Here is a 22,065-nt window from a genome sequence, read left to right on the forward strand (position 1 = left end):
TGTCTCTACAGCATACTACAAAGCATGAAGACATTCTTTTATGAAGTGATCAGGATCTTGTGCTAAAAACCACCTCCAGCTTTTTGTGTGGTAGAGGTCTTGCACAATCTCACAAATGAGTCCCGAGAAACTCACCTTTGCAATGATGAGATCAAAAGGGCATTGATACTTCTTGATTTCTCTTAGGGCTATTGTACTTAGCTTTCACTTGTGTTTCTTATGGGGATGCTGAGGAGGACAAGAAGTTGGATTAGATTGAGAAGGGGGTGATCCATTTATAAATTGTGAAGTGCCATTGTCCAAGACTATATCATAGCTTTGCAGATACTCCATGAAGCTAAATACAATATGGGGCTCTAAGGAAAAGCTTCTTTATAGCTAGATCTAGCCATCTTTCCTATACAATAAGATATGTAAAATCACAATGAATAAGAATCTGGAAAGTAAAACCCTCTTATATACTACTTCAACTTTAAGACTCACTTGCATAGATGCACTCTTTCTTTCTCTTTTTAGTGACACAAAGTGATTCAATCACATCTATAGTAGCCAATTCATCAACACTTTCATTTACTCTCTTCTGCGAGAGTTGAGTTTCATCTACTACTATGATCATGTTTCACCAAGATAGAAATTGGATCATTGGATTACTACCATTCACCTCTCCATCATGATTGGTTTTTCTTTAGTATGCATCACGTGCTATCCAATGTGAATTTTCCATCCTTTGCATGGACCAAACTCTGATGCTTTTCTTATCTGCAAAAAGTATAGTCCACATGCCTTAAGGATATGCTACAAGTAAAAATATCCTCAATGATTTATACACTTCATACACTTTTAAAATATTGACTTAGTACACACCATGTAATGTGTGATAGAACTTTTTTCCCATGCTTCCACCATGTTTTCATAGAAGCTATGTATAGCATCGATAAACTCTTGCTTATGTCCATTATCAAACACCATCTTTCATAGCAAGGGAACCAATTTATTGAGACTAATCAAAACCTTGGCTTTGGCCAACCTTGTTTTACCTACATTACTTCAATCAAGAATCACAATATGCAACTTTTTCTACCCATCATAATCTTGCGGCCTATGAACTAGGACGTTTTCTTCCTCACTTATAAGTGTTGAAAGAAACTTCCTAGTCTTCACTCCTCCAAAGAAAGGCTTGTTTAGCAAGTTACCATTTTTTTTAAATCTCTTCTAATGTTTATCAACCATTACTTTTGATGCTTGTGTAGCCCAATTTCTGATAGCACTCGCTCCACATTCCTACATGTTGCAATGCCTTCTTTTTTCGGTTGCATCCTATAAGCAAAGCAAATATACTCATCACAACATTTTCCATGATTCTCACAAAAGCACGCAATGAATAAATATGAACATGATCCAATGGAATATTGGAGATGGGCTTTCAACTGGGATCTTCTTTATCATATGCCAGTGTAGTACTTGTCACCCTTTGCTAATTCTTCTTCTTGTCCTTTCCTCCACCCTCTTTGTCAAGCTGTATAGACATGGATGCTTTGCATTTACACAATTAGAGATTCCATACATGTAGTTTAAAGTTATCAAGTCTCTTGTAAGATGCTATTCCACCAATATTGACCATACCCTTCAATTGAGAGCATCTTGCTATGTTCCTAATGATGAATGATGTTTGGAATGCTTTTGTATGTAAATAATAGCTTTAACACCTCAAATGTAGCGAGCCACAACACATGGTACTTTGATTGAATACCAAAGTTTCTTGGGTTGCTCTTGTGAAATTGTCTTTTCATCAAAGTTACACTAACTCTTTCAAGCTTTACTACTTTGCAAGTGTCACTTTCATCTAATTTGACAAACTACAATTTACCATTATATTTCTCAATTGATATATTGTAGTACACTACCATTGATGTCTACACCTTATATAGATCTAGATAATAGTTATTGAGTTCAGTGAACTTCACCTCATATGCATTTGTGGTTCCAATATTTAGTATTTCTATACCACTTGAACATGCATGGGATCTACGATTAGCTCCAAAACCTATGCATTGAGTTGTCGACAGGCCTATATTAACTTTGAAGGTCTAGAAAGAGGCATGATTTATTTCTCTTTAGCAGATGATCAAACCTAGCCTTCACACCCTTGAATATTTTTGAGTAAGTCACTATACTAATATCAACCCTATCACAAATGGATTGTGCATCTACAGTGCTGAGAACTTGTTTAATACATCTTTCAATGTGGAATCAATCATCTTGTCTATCACAACCTTGAACTTTGGATTGCTCAAAGCATTTTCTGATGTACTCATGTTTAGCAATCTTCTAATCAATGATCCAAGCTCACCCTCACCTAGATTTTCATTATGAGCTTCCTTGCATGCTTTAGTATGTTGCTCCATTAGTTGTTATTCACAATTAACTCATTGGTTGGCTTCTTCTTTCATTTGTACTCCTACGTTAGCTTGCTTGTTGATCTTTCTAAGCTCATCCAATTGTGCCTTTGCCTCCTTATGCGAGATACCAATGTCATGAATAGTATTCTGCATTATGACAATATGATTATTTTATTAAACTATAGTCTCATTCAGCTATGCCACTTGTCATATGACCTGTTATTTATGACGTTAATGTGCAACAATTACATCATGATAAATTTTTATGGTTATTTGGTAGATTGTAAACACTTTGAGTGCCTAATCATTAAGTTTCTCTAAGCAACCCATTATTTCCTTCACACATACTTCAGAAAATTTGTAATTCATGAGAAAGTTGAAGGTTTATTGATTAGGGGATCAATTGGGTAGATTACCCCATCAACCCACAAGTCAACATGCTTCAATCCCATCTGCTTGCAACTCTATAGAGCCTGAGGGTTGTATTGGTATGTTGGGTCCTTTTAAACAATGGGCTCCTTCTTTCGTGTATGCATTTTACTTATTGCTTATGTCATAGTTGCATGTATATGAATTGATTACACAAACATGATAATGAGAATATGAGGTTTAGTATTTAGAGATTTAGCCTAGAGAGAAGCCAAATGACACACTTATATGTTAATAAAAATAGAGATATTGAGTTTACAATGGTAAACTAGAGAGGCACATGTAGAGACACTAAGACACATATAGGTGTTAATGTAAATAGTTGGTTTGGTGTCTATATGGAAATAGATCGAAGGGGATGCATTTAGATATTAATAGAAATGGAGAGCCAACTCGTGTTAAAAATAATGTTAAATAGAGTGCCTAATTAAGAGCAAAACAAAGCCCTTAAGAATGAGTGAAATAAATAATTAAAATTGGTATTTAAGCATATGTTAAACATCTCATTTAAAAACACATTTAATTGTAAATTTACACATGCTTAAACATGTATCTTCACAATGCTTCAATGCTGAAATTGAGAGAATACAACAACAAACAACAAAGAGCAAGAATAGAAAAAAAAATCCATATAAAGAAATGGAATTAATGAAGAGTGAAACCTTGGATTTTTTGAGAAGAGAGAGGGTTCTCTCCACCTCGAGAAAGCTCCCATGATTCGTGGTACAAGTACAAGCACCTCACAACACCTTTGACAAAGCCTCTGTGTGTGTGTGTGTGTGTTTACATTTAAAAAAAATGTGTTTCTTGAAATGTTGTCCTAGGTTTTTGAAATACCTAAATACATCGTAATTGAGTTTTGAATCCAAGTTGAGTTAAAAATATTGTTTAGTATAGCACAAAAGCTAACTTTTTTACACATTTGTCAATGCAATTACATATGAATTTTTTTTGTCATGGTCTACACAACTTTAATGGGATTTCTTTAAGGAAGTTAAATGCATCTACTTTCGCATGTCACTCCTCTGCATCTCTACTTCCATTGTGTTGTAGTGATATTTAGTGATTAAATAATGTGAATAAACCTAATTTAATGAGCTAATTAAATATTTTTTCAATGTACTAAACTAAAGTGATAGATAATTGGAAACTGAGAAAAACCCCATCACGAATGGTAATTGGGAGGAAAAATGCAAAATTGATTCATTCCATGGTAGGTTGGTCTCAATTAGTCGAGAGGTTTCCACACAAGAACATATTTAGATCAAGAACTTCTAGGAAGAGATGAATGCTAGGTATCTTAGAACATCATTTTAGATCCCAACCTAGTGTAGTTTCAAGGGACCAAAGTGAGACTTTACCCTATGGGAAAAGGGGTTGATGCATTTAGTTTTCCCTTATTTCTCACTCTCTTTGAAACCAATGTGACAAGGATCCACTTTGAATCAAGTCGTCTCATGTAAGCTATCTATAACCAATGCTAGAAACTTGTTAGGAAACTATAAGTCAATTAGAGACATTTGTTACAAGTGGATCCTTGTGGAAATGGGGAAAATTTTTCCCTACAAGGGTAGACTAAAGTAACCCTAGCCTACAGGTTCAAATATTCCATGGGAGTTAATTTAGATGGAGTCACCTAAGTATATCTCTTGATGGACTATCAAAATTGTGTCATCAACTATTAAATAGGATGTCACATGTGGTATGAGAGAAAATGGAAATTAATATTTATAAAAATTAGGTACTTTTTTTTGCAATCATGCATACAATTATGATTAAATTTCTTACTTTCTTGTGTGAAGTTTTTTACCACCAATTAGTGATTTATTTTCTAGAATGACAAAGCATGGCATAATTTCATAATGTTTCATGCTATGTTTGCTTTTATCTTGCACTCTCCTTGGATTTTCATTAGAGAGATTGATTTATGCAAATCTTGGAATGGATCTATAATCCTTCTTAATTATACTCAGAACAACCTTAGATGTTGAATGGTGTATATTGTTTCATTAACATCAGTCATCTCGCCTACATCGAGAACGCTTAAGCAGATCTAGTGGACGGAAAGGTTCAAGATTATTAAGATTTTCATTTTTAGGAATTGAAATTGAACCCTACATTTCACATAGGTGGGCAATGGATTCAATAGAACCACTATATCTATAAATATCATCTAGCTTATTTTGGTCGAGTGTGTTGGAATTCTAGGCTACTCTTGTCGTAATGATTATTGTTGTGAAGAAGGTTACCACAACCTTGCAAGTACAAAACCCTAAACATTTTTATAGAGCCTCCATTTTATAAAACCATCGATGTATTTGAATTTCATGGATAAGCCTTGTAATAGAAATCCTTATTATGATGTATCACCTTTTGGCCATTGTTGGAAAAATGAAATAAAGGACGCCTCTTTTCTTTTGCTTTGTGTAAGTATTGATATTTCCTTGTAAGTACAAAACCCTAGACAAGTGTGGCTTAGGGAGACATGTCTAATTGTAGGCATGGGTGACCTTCAGAGGTATGTCGTGCCCTTGATGTGCCCTAATCATGATGTGGGGAATCAAAAGAGGGGCTAGGGGATTAGGACAAGGAGCCGGCCGACCAGGGCGAGCGGACGCACCTAACTTGAGAACCCCTAGGTGCAGTGATTGTGGCCGATGTGGAGCTAATTGCTTTTTCTTCTGATTTCCTTCTCTTTTCATTTTTATTATCTTCTTTTTATTCTCTTTCTTTTTCTTTTTTTAAAACCACTCATTGATCTAGCCATTGCGCAGATATCCTTACTGGCATTGAGGTAAAAAAAGAGTGGTGGGAGAGACAGCATTCTTGCAAAGTAGGGTCTTGTCTTAAAATCCTCCCACTAAGGAGCCGTGCCTTGCTGTCCCCTTTCAAAACTTGGTCCTGTGCCTTTGGTCGGCCTTTGCTTCTTTGGGCCTTGCAATTTGTGGTTGGACATGCAGTCCATGTCTTAGAGCCCTGCGGGTGATCTCCAGCTTTTTCCTTAATGACTCAATAGCCTCCTCTTCCTTAGATTGCGTGGCGTCCAAGAGAGTGTGGAGGAAGGCATATTGTTGGGCTTCCAAAGTCACTTGTGCAGGCTTTGCCCTACTCTCTACTCACACCCTGTCACCTTCTGCCAGGGCTACCTAGCATACTAAGTCACTCACTCTTTCTTTGCTCCTATCCACCCATTCATCTCCTTTTTTCTTCATTTCTTCCAGGCTTTCATTGTGCCTACAGGCTAATGCCCTTAGCCTCCTCTCCTATTCCTCGATTTCTCTTTCCAAGTGATGTTGCTCTCCAAGCTCTGAGGCCATCCTATTTTCCAGATTTCCCATGTGCTTTTTTTTTTGTTGGCTTCTCTCTTCTCCTACCTCTGCGAGCTGCTTCACGGCATTTCGTATCTTTTCATTTTCCTTTTGCAGGTCTATATATAGCACTACCAGCTCATCATAATGGCATTGTAGGCTCATGCAGCTATGTGTTTCCACCGCAAGCTTTGCTTGCCACCTCTATTCTTCTCCTTTCTTGGCCTGGAGCTTCTCCTTTAGCTCCTTGATCTCTCTTTGATACATGGCCACTTGACGAGTTCTCTCTAATTGAGAGGTTGTCATTGTCTCCCTTTTGGCCTCGAGCTCAGTTATACGGCTATTTTCTTGTCTTCCTTTTTCCCGCTCCAGCTACTGTGATAGGAGTTCCTGTATGTAGTCATCGTAGCTTGTAGACACCAAAAGGCAGAAGATAGAACCCTTTTGGTGTCCTGTCTAGATTCCGCATCCCGCAGCTGCTTGTCTTTTTTCTCTCGTCACAGGGGTTCCTACACTTGTACCTTGAGCTGCCTCTTTATTGACCAGGAATTGCACCCAGACCACAAGATTGCTAGCATCCACTGTGGTAGAGGAGCCTTGGGTGGGTGCAGTGTGAGTGGGGTGGAGGGCAGTAGGACGGGTGGGATGGGGTTTACTAGACCCTTGCCCTTACCCTTAGTTTTATTGGTGGTGGTAGGCTTTTGGGTGCTGGTGCTTGGACCTTCGTATCTGGGTGGACTCATGGTAGCCAGTTCTTCTTGCCTTGAAGGCTGCTCCACTGAGAGGTGAATGGCCAGGGCTATGTCTTCTTCCATTTTCTTCTTGAGCTCTGCGTCTTCTTCCTCAGCTCTTCTCTTTCTCTCCTCCTCAACCTTCTTGGATTCCTCTTTTATTCTCTTTTCATTGTCCCTTTCTTTTCTCTTTCTTCACTCTTCTGTGCTTTTGGACTTACTTTGGGCTCCATGTAGGTTTGCTTTCTCTTTCTTCCCACTCTCTTCTTTGGCCTTCTTTTGCGGAGTCTCTTTCTTTGATTTCTTGGTCCTTCCTTGGCTAGATTGTGCTTCTCGCTCTCCTTTTTTCTCACTCACAGTCCTTTCACTGGACTGATCCTATCCTTGGCATGAAGAGTGGCATGTCCAAGTGTCCAAGTTTGATTTTAATAAGTCCAATCAGATAGGTCAGGTTAGTCTAAATGTCCAAATTTCACGGGTCAGGACATCCAAGTGTCCGATTTTGGGAATCAGACCCCTACAGACCATGTCTGATTCCATCGGCATGCAAATAGTAGCAACAAAAAATTGATTCATGTGGCAACGATTTTGGCCATGCCCACAAGCAAGGAGCTCTAGAATGCAAGAATGCATACACATGGAGGAATCTATGTATCTAATCCGAGCGAAAAAATCATGCGGGAGCTGATTGATTTGTCATAAGCTCCAAGTCTCTCACTCCAACTCTCAAGCTCTCTCTCTCTCTCTCTCTCTCTCTCTCTCTCTCTCTCTCTCTCTCTCTCTCTCTCTCTCTCTCTCTCTCTCTCTCTCTCTCTCTCTCTCTCTCTCTCTCTCTCTCTCTCTCTACTGCAGAAACTAAAAATTAGCCTTCAAACCCCTACCTTGGGTCTTAAGCCCTTGTCCTAATGCCCAAGTGCTGCCCCATTAATGCTCAAGCCTTGTCAATGTTGAGATATCGAGCTCCACTCGTGATATGCCAAGGTGACCGTTGTGCATTTATGTCACCGACTTATTAGCTGCAGATGCGGTTGGTACACCGCCCATGAATAATAGCTAGATGACAGCTATCCTTATCTACTCTAGTTCGTGGCTCAGTTAGTATGCCACCTTAGTTAGTTGAGTTTGGTTTGAGACCCATATATAGGGTTCTTCTATTTCTCTATACTAGTGTTCTTTTTGGCTTACATAACTAAGAAGAGGAAAATTGTTTTCAGCCTCCACCTTTGTGTGTATTCCCCCATTGTACAAGTGAGAAAGCTACAAGTGAGACTCCTTTTTTCTCTCCCACAATCTTGGCATGGTATCAGAGCCTGGTTCGTGGTAAGGAGCTCAAGAAAGCAAACCAAGTTCGCGGTGTTCTGGTAAGAGGACCAGTGTTGCTTTCATTTTTCGAGTTTGGGAGCAAGTCTCTGGAGGTAGCATAGCCGAAAAGTGCAAGAGTGCATTGTCTCAGATTGAGACGCCCTTCGTTGTGTAGCAAGAGGGCAGTATATATTGCGGGCTAGGGCTTTAGCCCTAGATTGCCCTGTTTTTCTGATTTGAGGCCATTTTGGGGCCTGTTTTGGAGGCGGAAGTTTTCCGCAAGCACTCAGGAAAAGGCACTGTTTTTTGCTGTGCGAGCACTGTTCTACAGGTCGGTGAAAAGTTACCATAGAAATTGCATTGTATGCTTGTGCACAGAGACATTGGGAGGTACAGAATCATCCTTGTTGCCTGTTGATGCAAAATCGTCACTAGGAAGTGACTGTGTGGTCAAATACCACTTTCGTCAGTTTTGCAGATTTGCCCTTGTGAGGCTGAAGCTGTGTTTTTTGTAGTGACAGAATTCTTTGCAGTGTTCTGTAATGGCGTCTGATTCTCTTTCACAGATTGTCACTGAAAAGCTTGACAAGAACAACTTCCAAGCATGGAAGTTTAAAATGCCGAATTTCCTTATGGGAAAAGGATATTGGGAATTCGTTGTAGGAAATGAAGAAGAACCAGTTCTTCCTGATGTTCCAAATCAACAGCAAATGCAGGCATTTAAAGGATGGCATGAGAGAGCCAGAAAAGTTATGTACTGGCTATCTATCAGTATTTCAGACTCTATGATTGTGCATATTCAGGATGCAAGTATGCCAAAGGAGGCATGGGATACTTTGTCAAAAATGTATAGCACAAATACGCAAGCCAGGGAAATGCAGCTCAAGCAAGAGTTGCACAATGTGCAAAGAGAAAGTATGAGTATCAATGACTACCACATGAAGTGAAGAAGATTGCAAATGCAATTGCTTCCATTGGGTCGCCAGTGGAAGATGATGATTTAGTTTCTGTGACCTTGAATGGTCTAGGAAAGGATTATGCGTAGTTCCGAACATCCATTTCCGTCCATGAAAGATTTCCTGATTTTGAGGAGTTGATTGCTCTTCTAATTTCTGAGGAGCAGAGAAATGGTGGTGCATCTTCTTCAGGAGGAACTTCAAAAGAAACTGTCTTCTACTCAAATGCTGGAAGAGGCAAAGTCAGAGGTAGAGGAGGCCGATCTGGAGGCCGTGGTAGAAATCAGAATATGCAGCAAACTCAAGAAAACCAATCCTATGGAGGAGGACGTGGTAACTCTAGAGGCAGAGGGAGCCAAAGAGGTCGTGGTGGATGACAAAGAGGCCAAAATGCAAACAACAATGTTGAATGCTACTACTGTGGTAAAATGGGTCATATGGCTAAAGACTGCTATAAAAAGCAGAATGACATCATGAATGGAAAATTGCAACAAGGGAATTATGCATCTTCTAGTAGACAAGGTGATGATAGAAATGAGCATTTGTTTATGGTGTAGCACATGAACAATTCTGTGACAAGTGTAGAAGAAAGCAACGAAGTGTGGTATGTTGACTCAGGTGCGTTAAACCACATGACAGGTCATGCAGAATGGATGCAGGATGCAAGGAAAATGGAAAAACCAGGATTTGTGGAGACTGGTGATGATACTGCACATCCTATTGTGCAGATTGGAAAAAATCCTTTGTCTATGCAGGATGGGAAAAAGAAATACCTATCAGATGTATTTCATGTCCCGAATATCACCAAGAACCTGGTTTCTGTTGGTCAAATGGTTGAGCAGGGCTTGCAGGTTAGATTTAATCCTCATGGATGCTTTGTTGAGGATATGAAAAATAAAGGTCACTTGATAGCAAAAGGAAAGAAGAAGGGCAGAATGTTTACGTTGGATGGAGACATGCCTGAATTGAGTACAGCAATGTTTGCACATGGGACTGATGTAGTTGCAGATATTGATATCTGGCATAAATGCATTGGTTATGTTAATGTACAGCGACTTAAATCAATGCAGGCCCAAAATATTGTTGTAGGATTGCCTAAATTGAAGGCTGCAGAAATGCATAACGTATGTGAAGCCTGTCAATTTGGAAAACATGCAAGGAAACCATTTCCTAGACATGTTCAAGAGAGTAAGAAGCCATTGGAATTAATCCACTCTGATATGTGGACTACTAAAGTTGCATCTATTGGAGGCTGTCATTATTTTGTCACTTTTATTGATGACTATAGCAGAAAAGTTTGGGTGTATTTTATGAAAAAGAAAAGTGAAGTATTTGGGCATTTCAAAACTCTTAAAGCTATGGTTGAAAAAGAAACAGGCCTGCAAATAAAATGCCTAAGGTCAGATGGAGGGGGAGAGTACCTCTCAAATGAGTTTACAAGGTTCTTGTAGGAGCATGGCATAAAGCAGCAATATTCATGGAGTCATACCCCACAACAAAATGGAATTACAGAAAGGAAAAACAGGCATATTGGAGAGGTATCTCGTGCCATGCTCAATGAAAAAGACTTGCCAGATTTTTATTGGGCTGAAGCAGTTGCTACAGTAGTCTACATAATGAACAGGACTCCCACTGCAGCAATACATGGCATGACTCCAGAGGAGAGGTATACTGGTAGGAAACCAGATATTTCTCATTTGAAAATTTTTTGTTGCATTGCCTATGTTTATGTGCCAGATGAGTTGAGATCCAACTTGGATCCTAAAGCTAAGAAGTGCATCTTTATTGGTTACTCTCTGCACAGCAAAAAGGGTATAGATGCTATAACCCTTCTACTCGTAAGTTTGCAGTGAGCAGAGATGTTGTTTTTTATGAGATGAGTAGCTAGTATAGATGCTATAACCCCTCTACTCGTAAGTTTACAGTGAGCAGAGATGTTGTTTTTTATGAGATGAAAGGGTATAGATGCTATAACCCTTCTACTCGTAAGTTTATAGTGAGCAGAGATGTTGTTTTTGATGAGATGAGTAGCTGGTATAAACCAGTAAATGTGGTTGATGATATAGGTGCACAAAATGGTAATGCTGCACAGAATTCACAGCAGCAGTCACAAAATATTAGTGGACCTGGAGTGTCCTCTAGCAGTGATTCACATTCTTCGCCATGGACAGGCAGATTGAGATCAGGAGAATCTCCTCAAAGCAATGCAGATAGTGGTATGCAAGTATCACGAAAAGGAAAAGAGAAGGTAGATCAGTCCATGTTTGATATGAATGCAGGTCACTCTTATGTAGATGGTGAATCCAATGGCTCAGAACAAAGCATTGATGATGAGTTGGGTATTCCTTCTATTGTTACACCTGGAGTAAGGAAGACCAGGGATGTTTTGAGAGCACCTGGAAGTGAGTCTACTTTGCGCAGGTCTACCAAAGCTAGGTATCCTGTGGATAGGCTGAAATATGATGGATTTACAGCCATTCACTATGCCTATATAGTCAAAGTGATACAGGAACCAGAACCCACTTCTTTTGAGCAAGCCATGGGAAAAGAAAAATGGGAGAAAGCCATGGATGAAGAAATGGATGCCTTGGAAGCAAATGCTACATGGGAATTGGTACCTTTGCCTAAAGATAAGAATGCAATTGGTTGTAAGTGGGTTTATAAGGTGAAGAACAATGTAGATGGTTCTATGAACAGATACAAGGCAAGATTAGTAGTCAAGGGGTATGCACAAACATATGGCATTGATTATGAAGAAACATTTAGTTCGGTTGCAAGGATGGCAACCGTAAGAGCACTCATTGCTATGGCTGCATCAAAGGGATGGTCTTTACATCAGATGGATGTAAAGAATGCCTTCTTACATGGTGATTTGCAAGAAGAGGTCTATATGGAGCAGCCACCAAGTTATGTGCATGCAATTCATGTAAAGAATGCCTTCTTGCATGGTGATTTGTAGGAAGAGGTCTATATGGAGCAGCCACCAAGTTATGTGCATGCAATTCATCCTGAGTTTGTTTGCAGGTTGAACAAAGCCTTGTATGGCCTGAAGCAAGCACCTAGAGCATGGTCTGACAAGATAGGACAGTATCTTGTCACTATTGGCTTTCAGATTTCCAAGGCAGATTTCTCACTTTATGTGAGAAAAACAGAGAAAGGTATTATGCTGCTTGTCATTTATGTTGATGATTTGATTATGACAGGTGATAGTGATGAAGATATCCTTCATGTAAAAATGCTATTGAAGTAGAAGTTTGAGATGAAGGATTTGGGAGAGCTGCGTTATTTCTTGGGCATTGAGGTGATTAGATCACCAAGTGGGATATGGCTCTTGCAGAGGCAGTATGGATTGGACATGCTGTCCAAATATGGGATGACAGGTTGTAAGCCTATTTCAGTTCCTTTGGAGCAGAATGTGAAGTTGAGCGCAGATGCATGTGAGCTTCTGGAAGACCCTACTATGTATAGATGCATAGTAGGAAGTTTGATTTATATGACTATTACCAGGCCAAATTTGAGCTATGCTGTTGGATTGGTAAGTCAATTTATGCAAGCTCCAAGGAAATCGCATTTGGATGCGGCCAGACGCATACTCAGGTTTGTGAAGTCCACATTGCAGTATGGACTATTTTATGAGATTGGGGTTCAGATACATTTGCATGGATACACTGATGCTGATTGGGCTGGTAGTATTTCTGATAGACGATCTACTAGTGGATATGTGTTCTCTTTTGGGAGTGCTACAGTCACTTGGAGTAGCAAGAAACAGCCTACAGTTGCCTTGTTGAGCACAGAGGCTGAGTACGGGGGTGTAGCAATGGCTGCATGTGAGGTAGCTTGGTTGCATAAGCTACTTTATGATATGCATCAACCTACAAATGGGCCAGTTGTCATTTATTGTGACAACATGAGTAGTATACACTTGGCAAATAACCCAGTCTATCATGCTAGAACAAAGCACATTGAGGTGCATTATCACTATGTGCGGGAGAGGGTTTTACTAGGTCTTATTAATCTAGTTTATATCAGCACAGAGGATCAGGTAGCTGACATATTTACGAAGGCATTGGGCGCAGAGAAGCTGCGCAAGTTCAGAGACCTGCTTGGTGTGTGCAGGAATTGGGATTGAGCTCGAGGGGGAGTGTTGAGATATCGAGCTCCACTCGTGATATGCCAGGATGACCGTTGTGCATTTATGTCACCGACTTGTTAGCTGCAGATGCGGTTGGTACACCGCCTATGAATAATAGCTAGATGACAGCTATCCTTATCTACTCTAGTTCGTGGCTCAATTAGTATGCCACCTTAGTTTAATTATGACAGGTGATAGTGATGAAGATATCCTTCATGTGAAAATGCTATTGAAGCAGAAGTTTGAGATGAAGGATTTGGGAGAGCTGCGTTATTTCTTGGGCATTGAGGTGATTAGATCACCAAGTGGCATATGGAACTTGCACAGGCAGTATGGATTGGACATGCTGTCCAAATATGGGATGACAGGTTGTAAGCCTATTTCAGTTCCTTTGGAGCAGAATGTGAAGCTGAGCGCAGATGCATGTGAGCTTCTGGAAGACCCTACTATGTATAGACGCATAGTAGGAAGTTTGATTTATATGACTATTACCAAGCCAGATTTGAGCTATGCTGTTGGATTGGTAAGAGTTTATGCTAGCTCCAAGGAAACCGCATTTGGATGCGGCTAGATGTATACTCAGGTATGTGAAGTCCACATTGCAGTATGGACTATTTTATGAGACTGGGGTTCAGATACAGATGCATGGATACACTGATGCTGATTGGGCTGGTAGTATTTCTGATAGACGATCTACCAGTGGATATGTGTTCTCTTTTGGGAGTGCTGCAGTCACTTGGAGCAGCAAGAAACAGCCTACAGTTGCCTTGTCGAGCACAGAGTCTGAGTACAAGGGTGCAGCAATGGCTGCATGTGAGGTAGCTTGGTTGCATAAGCTACTTTATGATATGCATCAACCTACAGACGGGCTAGTTGTCATTTATTGTGACAACATGAGTAGTATACACTTGGCAAATAACCCAGTCTATCATACTAGAACAAAGCACATTGAGGTGCATTATCACTATGTGCGGGAGAGGGTTTTATTAGGTCTTATTGATCTAGTTTATGTCAGCACAGAGGATCAGGTAGCTGACATATTTACGAAGGCATTGGGCACAGAGAAGCTGTGCAAGTTCAGAGACCTACTTGATGTGCAGGAATTGGGATTGAGCTTGAGGGGGAGTGTTGAGATATCGAGCTCCACTCGTGATATGCCAGGGTGACCGTTGTGCATTTATGTCACCAACTTGTTAGCTGCAGATGCGGTTAGTACACTACCCATGAATAATAGCTAGATGATAGCTATCCTTATCTACTCTAGTTCGTGGCTCAGTTAGTATGCCACCTTAGTTAGTTGAGTTTGGTTTGAGACCCATATATAGGGTTCTTTTATTTTTTTGTACTAGTATTCTTTTTGGCTTACACAACTAAGAAGAGGAAACCTGTTTTCAGCCTCCACATTTGTGTGTATTTCCCCATTGTGCAAATGAGAAAGCTACAAGTGAGACTCCTTCCTTCTCTCCCACAATCTTGACAATCAATGGATTGTAAGCCCATTTTTTTTCGATTTTTCCATGTTTTTGGCTTGTTTTATAGAGTAGAAACCACCCTAGGTTTCTTTGCTCCGATTTCTTGCTATTAACCTACTCTAAATGCAGCAAAAACCAAAACATAATTACTGAAATGATTCCTCCTACTTGTATAATCATCAAAAACCAAAATACTTACTTGTTGCAAAGATTAAAAACCCAAAATCTCCTACCTAACTCAAGCTCCGGTTCGAGGATGAAATCCTTACTTCGTAGCTCGATTTGAGGTACGTAAGTGCTCAAGCTTGAATCCGTTTGTCATGGAAATGGAACCAAAATATAGAGGCGAACTCATGCTCAACTACTAAGATCCATGGATCACTTATTGTTCAAATGTTTCAAGCGAACACCTATGGCTATCTCTCACATAGCCAACACACCTTTGATCCTATTGAGGTGTAGTGAGCTTACCTCGATGTGTGAATGAGTTGTCTCCTCCCTCAAGCACACAGGTAGCTCCACGATTTGAGATGTGAGCTCAAGCATCCTCAATCCTCTACCTCCAAGCTCCATCCTTCATAGTTGTGCTCCATAGCTATGCACGAGACAAGAGAAGAGAAGAGAAGAGCAGAAGAGAGGAGATGATGGAGAGCTTCACCTCCAAGATCTCTCACCCTCACACACTCACTTCCTCACACTCTCATACTCCCTCTCTCAAGCACACACAAGAAAGTAAGAAGGAGAGAAGAAGAGACCACTTTTGCCACACACCAAAGAATGAGCTTCTCATTCACTTTTTGAGTTTATATACAAAAACCCAATTCCTTTTGGGTGGTCATCCCCTTTCTTACATGGTTGGCCATGGCCTAAAACCCTATTTCCGATTGTCCTTCTATCTTCTTAGCTTCCTTCCTATAGCCCATTGTCTACCCTTACAATTTGCACAAAAGGGAGCTTGGCGCTCTTTTACAAAAGTTTCAGGGGTGCCTTGCATTTACAAATGCACTTTTGCCTTTGAATTAGCTTTGAGGCTGCCTTTGTGCTTTTGGCCATTTCCCTTCCCGATTCTTCCGTTGTGTCTGATTTCCTTATGGGCCACCTCTTTTAGCTCCCAACTTGTACTTTTTCACTTTTGTGGTTTTTTCTTATGCTAAGGTTAACAAATAGTTATTGAATCAAGTCTACATTTGACCAAGTGATTCATCAGGGGGAGCTCCAATTCTATTCCAAAAGAAGAAAGATGGTACTCCTTGTCTTTGTGTTGATTACCATGGATTGAAGTAGATAGTGATGAAGAATAAATACCCAATTCCTAGGATTGATGAGCTTCTTGATGGGATTTAATGGGAAAATATATTCTCTCTAAGGTCAGGCTACTACAAAGTCAAAATCAAAGAATAAGATAACTCAAAAACTACATTCAATATAAGGTATAGACAACATGAATTTCTGTAATATACTTTGGCTTGACTAATATCGCAGATACCTTCCGTAGACTAGTATAGGATATCTTTAGGCCTTGCCCTGATGATTTTGTGCTATTTTCTTTGATGAAATCCTAAACTACTTAACTTCGAGGGGGTCACTCACAAATATATAAGCATATCATGTGTATTCAAAAAACGAAAAATTTTAAATACCAATTTTACACATTTTCTACATACGAAAGGGTGCCATATAAAGGGCTCATTTACATATTTAATAGAAAGGGATCTATTTTATTTTTGAGAAATTCACAAATAATGGAATTTTTAAATAGGTATTTTTAATGCACATGATATAGAGGGTTTACATATAGAAAACCCCTCGAGACTATAAAGAAGAAGAGACTATGAAAGGTGGATTTGAATTATGGATGAAACATTGATAATGCACAAGCTTTATACTAAGAATAGCAAGTGTGCATTCTTTAAGAATAAGGTAGTGTATCATGGATTCATATGTATTTGAGCAGGGAATTACAATAGACCTAGCCAACATTAAGGATATAGGACATATAGGAATGGCTACCTCCAAATTCAATCAAGGAAATATGAAACTTTCTAGGTTTGACTAGATGGTATTGAGTCTTTATGAAGGATTATGCCTTGATAGGCACACCCCTTACCAAGTTTCTCAAGAAACAAAATTACATTGTGTGGACCCTCATTGCTAAGAGTTTGAGGTTGTGATGGATGCTAGTTCTCTTGCATTAGGTTGTGGACTCATACAAGAGGGTCATTAAGTGGCCTACTCTATTGAAATATCAGAGTGAGAGCATGAGAGTATACACAAGAGGGAGAGAGAGAGCTCAAGTACAACAAGAAGATCTTGCTTAATGAGTTATTCACAAGTACAACTAGTACACTCTCCTCTACATTGATAATGACCTTTAGGCTATTTATATAGCCTCTGGATGGCTAGAGTTAGGGTTTTCCCCTACCCTCCAGTTCATTCATAGCCATCTACCCTAATCCACCCTTGCGTACATAGGGTTCAGACGCCTACATCTTAACACCCCCCCTCAATGCCAGACTGGCATTGGACTATAATACATGTTAATGCCCTCCCCTCAATAAAGTGGGATGACTTTATAAATTAGACTACAAGAGAGCTTATAGGTAGAGGATTTATAGATTATCATCATGTGGTTTGGAGACAAATTTGGCCTCCAATGCTTTTGGTACTTCAGGAATGGTAGGACATTTACTGGTAATATGCCATGTCTTCTTACATTTTTTGCACTTCATTTTGTCATCATATTTTTTCCAACAGTTCCTGACAAGATGTCCCTTTTTGTGGCAAAAAGAGCATTTAGTGGATACAGGATGTGAACCAAGACTTGGTCATGGGCTGTCAAAGTGGATGCCTAACTAGTGCTACCTTTTTTCTGATTTGTTTTCTCCTCATTTAAACAAGATTGAATGGTGCTTTCCAAAGTTGGATTAGGGATACTGGTATGAGTAGTTACAAGGGTTGGAAATACCTTATTTACAGCCTTTAAGAGAATTGCAATGGCATCTTCATCGTGAATTGAAGCTTGAACTAAGGCTAGCTATGCCATGAGCCCCTTCATGTGAGAAATGCACCATAAAGCTTTTCAAGCTCATCCTATTTCTCCTTGGCAGTGGAGAGTTGGTCAATATGATGAATTAGGGACTTTCATCAAGGGGCTACCAGCTCTTTCATCATCTTCTATATCAAGTGGGTTTGATGGATCAATAACCTTGGTCCCTTTGATGAAGGGCTGGTAGCCCCATTCCATCATTTTATACTTCACTAGTACCTACCATGGATGAAAGTCTTTTCCATCAAACTTACAAATTTGAGGTCTAACATCAGCATGAGCCATGGCCATGATAGGAAGGTCTTACCGATTGCTCTAGGAAATGGCACTGTCTAGTCCTTTAGCCAATGGCCAACAAGTGCAAATCAACTGAAGGAAATGATCTATGTGTCCATAGATGTCACATAGCCTTACAACTATGTAGACTTAAAACTGCAAGGATGAGAAAGGTTGAAAGTCATACATGTGGAGTTCTTCAAAGTAAGACTTTGGTGGTCCTTTCCTTTGGACAACCCTTTGTTTAGGTTTGATTGTCTTTCTGGGATTTAATGAAGTGACTTGGATTGAGCTTCTAGCTCCTCCCAAGCTTGTGGTCTAGTGGATGAGTATTTGGTTGAAAAATGTCAATTGAGAACTCCAATACTTGTAGAAGAGTCCAAAGAGATTTCAATTACATCCATATTTTTGTTTCATCATATAACCACATCAACTAAATGCATTTTCATGCTTAAGAATCACTCATCTCAAAGTTAAGACCACTTGAGATGTTAAGTATCCATCGTGGCAAGCTTAATGATGCCCACCAAATAAAGAATCATCATTGAAATGAAGACCACAGGTCATTAAGTGACTCTCAAGGCAGTGACTCACTGATAAAAATCATTGTTGATGACACTAAAAGATGAAAAAAGTAAGAAACCCCTATAGATCAGTCAATAAAGTTGTGGACTTATTTTTACCTATCTTAACTATCTTGTATGTGCCATCCCATCTAGGTTCCAACTTCCTTGGAAATAACTCCCTACATGCATCATAATACAGAAGTAACTAACCTTTTTTAAAGGTATACTTCTTTCCTTTTAGATCATGCAACCACTTCATCCGACGCTTAGCCACTTCCTGATGCAACAGACTCTGAAATTTAAGCTCATCCAAGTGGGCTATAGTCGTAAACCACTCAAATAGGGCATCTTCATCACTTAAAGAATGATTGATTGTGAATCTTATGGTCGACAACTCAATTTTCAAGGGCAAGACACACTCCTCCCCATAAACTAATTTAAATGGGGTGTGGCCAGTGGCTCATTTAAACATTGTGTTATATGCCCAAACCACCATATATAATTTTGTATCCCAGCCTCGTTTCTTTTCGAAGACTATTTTGGATAGGATACCCACAAGTTGCCTTTTGGTACTTTCAACTTATCCATTTGCTTACGGATTATAGGGGGTCATCTTGTTATGCTTAATCTTCCATGCTTCAATAAAAATTTTAATCACCTTCTTTAAAAAATGGATTCCACGGTCCGATACTATTTCCTTTGGTGGACCAAAATGACAGATAATATGCTCAAGTAGGAAACTGGCAGTCTCTTTTGCATTGTCCTACCTCGTCACCCGTGCTTCTGACCACTTTGTAAAGTGATCAATGACTACTATAATGTATCTCTTTTGAGTAGTGGACGACGGGGTAATAGGTCCTACAAAGTTGATGCCCCACTTCTCAAATGGAAGAATAGGCATAATAGGTATAAGTGGTCGCTTCCTATTCTCTCGATTATCATGTCTTTGACATGTATCGCATCTCTTAACATACTTAAATGAATCTTGGAAGATGGACGGCCACCAATATCCATTTCTTAAATCCTTTTGTGCTATCAACTGCCCAGCAAAGTGCCCTCCACAAGTGGAGTCATGGCACTCCTCCAAAATAAATGAAACCTCATCAGGCATCACACATTGGCAATAGATATCATCAATACCCTGCCGATATAGTGTTCCTACAATCAAGGAAAATTTCAATGCCTGTTGTTTAATTTTCCTCTTCTCGGACTTGGATAGAGGAGCTCCAGTCTCTCCCGTAGATAAATAGTGTGTTATAGCAGCATACCAGGAGGACCAGGAGGGAATAGACACCCTGTCAATCTTAAACAATGTTTCCATGTCACTTCCTTCAACCAAGACCTCTTTTGGCTCTCCAAAATCCGCAAGAAATTCTACAATTCCCTATAGCTTTGATGGCTTGCTTTTGATCTCATAATCAAACTCCTGTAAAATGATTAACCACTTTGCTAAACGATCCGGCAGCTATAACTTGTTCAGCAACAATTGAAGCCCTTTCACCTTCGTATAAAAAACCACCTTCTCATAAAGAATGTAATGCATAAAATTTTTTGTCACAAATACCATCGCAAGGCACGACTTCTCCATATAGGTATAGTTAATTTTCAATATGCCCAACTTCTGACTAGTAAAGGCTATCCGATGGTACCACTTTTCCTCCCAAATTTGGGATAAGCAGCAGCTGCTACTATACATGGTGGCTGCTGAAAATATATAGAACAATTTGCCCCTTTAGGTTCTTTTAAAATAGGTGCTTTGGCAAGCTTCTGCTTCACATCGTCAAATGATACTTTGCAAGCATCACTCCATGCAAACTGATAGTTAAAGGGCAATAGGTTCGTCAATGGAAATGTTCTTTCTACTAGGGCATTGATAAACCTCTGATAATACCCTATCGATGACAAAAAGCTATGCACCTCCTTTGGAGTACGCGATAAACTCATGGCGACTATGACCTTGATCTTTCCAGGGTTAGTCGCAATCCCTACGGAACTAACCACATGGCCTAACAAGAGCCCATAAGGGACTCCAAAGACGCACTTCTGCAGGTTGAGAGCTATACAAAATTGTCTACAACGCTCAAAACACTTCCGCAAAATGATCAATTACCTTTCTCTTGTGGTGGCTACTCCTAGATCATCAATGAATACTTTCAACTCCTCTGGGGAGATGTCACCAAAGGTCTTGTCAGCTGTTCTTTGCCACGAACTAGGTGCATTACATAAACCAAATGCCATCACATGGTATGCAAAGGTACCAAGGACAGTAATGAATGTCTTTTTCAATTTGTCTTGCTCAGCAATGGGATGCTTTTGCTCTTGCTGTACTTAAGCAAGATCTCTGGTCTTGGCTACACCCTTCTTCTATAGGGTTTACTTTCCATTCTGCGCAGTATGTCACTACATGGTCACAGTTGGACCGCATGTACATTATGCAGGATGATGATTTTCTTCCTAAGATGCTGGAAATGAAAGTATTGTAGCAATATTCCTTGTCGGACCATTTCTCTCTGCAGCTTGAGATACTTGCACAACCCATTGCATCTTTTAAGCAATTCCTGAATAGAATCCCTTTGGGCTTCAACTCTTCTTTTTTGAAGCATTCAATCTTTCAGGGCTATATGCAGCAATTGATTGATAGATTTTTATTGGACTTCGCCGTTGAGGGCAATGCTTCTTTTGAACGATTGCTCTCTAATGTGCAGCGGGTTGCTCGGCAGTATGGGATCCATCATGCCTCTCTTTGTTGGCGGCATTGGCATGCAGCGGAGGACTTACTAGCTTTGGTTCGTTCTCTGCTGGGGGACACTCCAGATGATGTATTCCTGCTGTCATTGGCGAGGCGTTTGGCTGATCTTATTAAGAGTTTCAGTTGAAATCTTATCAGCAGGTCAAATTGCAAAATTTGATTGAGAATTTACAAGACAGTGCTTGTTAGACTCATAAGTTCTTTCGCGCTCTACATGCATCTCCTGCTCGAGAAAATATGACCAGACTACAAGATCCCTCTAATTAGCATAAAAGCTTATCTTCTATTCTATCCAAAATATTCTGTGTGTGTGTGTGTGTGTGTGTGTGTGTGTGTGTGTGAACAAGAATTGATCAAAGATATTTAAACACATTTATACAAAAGCTTGGCTAGTGGATAACAATAACATCATCTTATCTTCTGACCTAATTTACTCTCTGTCATTCTATCACTTAGTTTCTTAGTTTATCTCACACAGTCCTCTCTCTTTCCCCCTTTCTCTTTCTCTCCCTCTCTCTCTCACTCCCCCCTCTCTCTCTCTATGAATTGATTGCTTGTAGTATAGACTGTTGAAGAGGAAGATATCTTATAGCATAGTACTGAAGAGGGAGATTGCTTGTAGTAGGATACAGAGTGTTGTAGATAGAGATTATTTGATTTCAGCAAATGGTATCAAAACCACTCCTGAGATTACTTGTA

The sequence above is a fragment of the Lygodium microphyllum genome, chromosome 29 (assembly GCF_053477565.2).
Source record: "Lygodium microphyllum isolate KBCC chromosome 29, Lygodium_microphyllum_v1.1.10, whole genome shotgun sequence".
Taxonomy (NCBI): domain Eukaryota; kingdom Viridiplantae; phylum Streptophyta; class Polypodiopsida; order Schizaeales; family Lygodiaceae; genus Lygodium; species Lygodium microphyllum.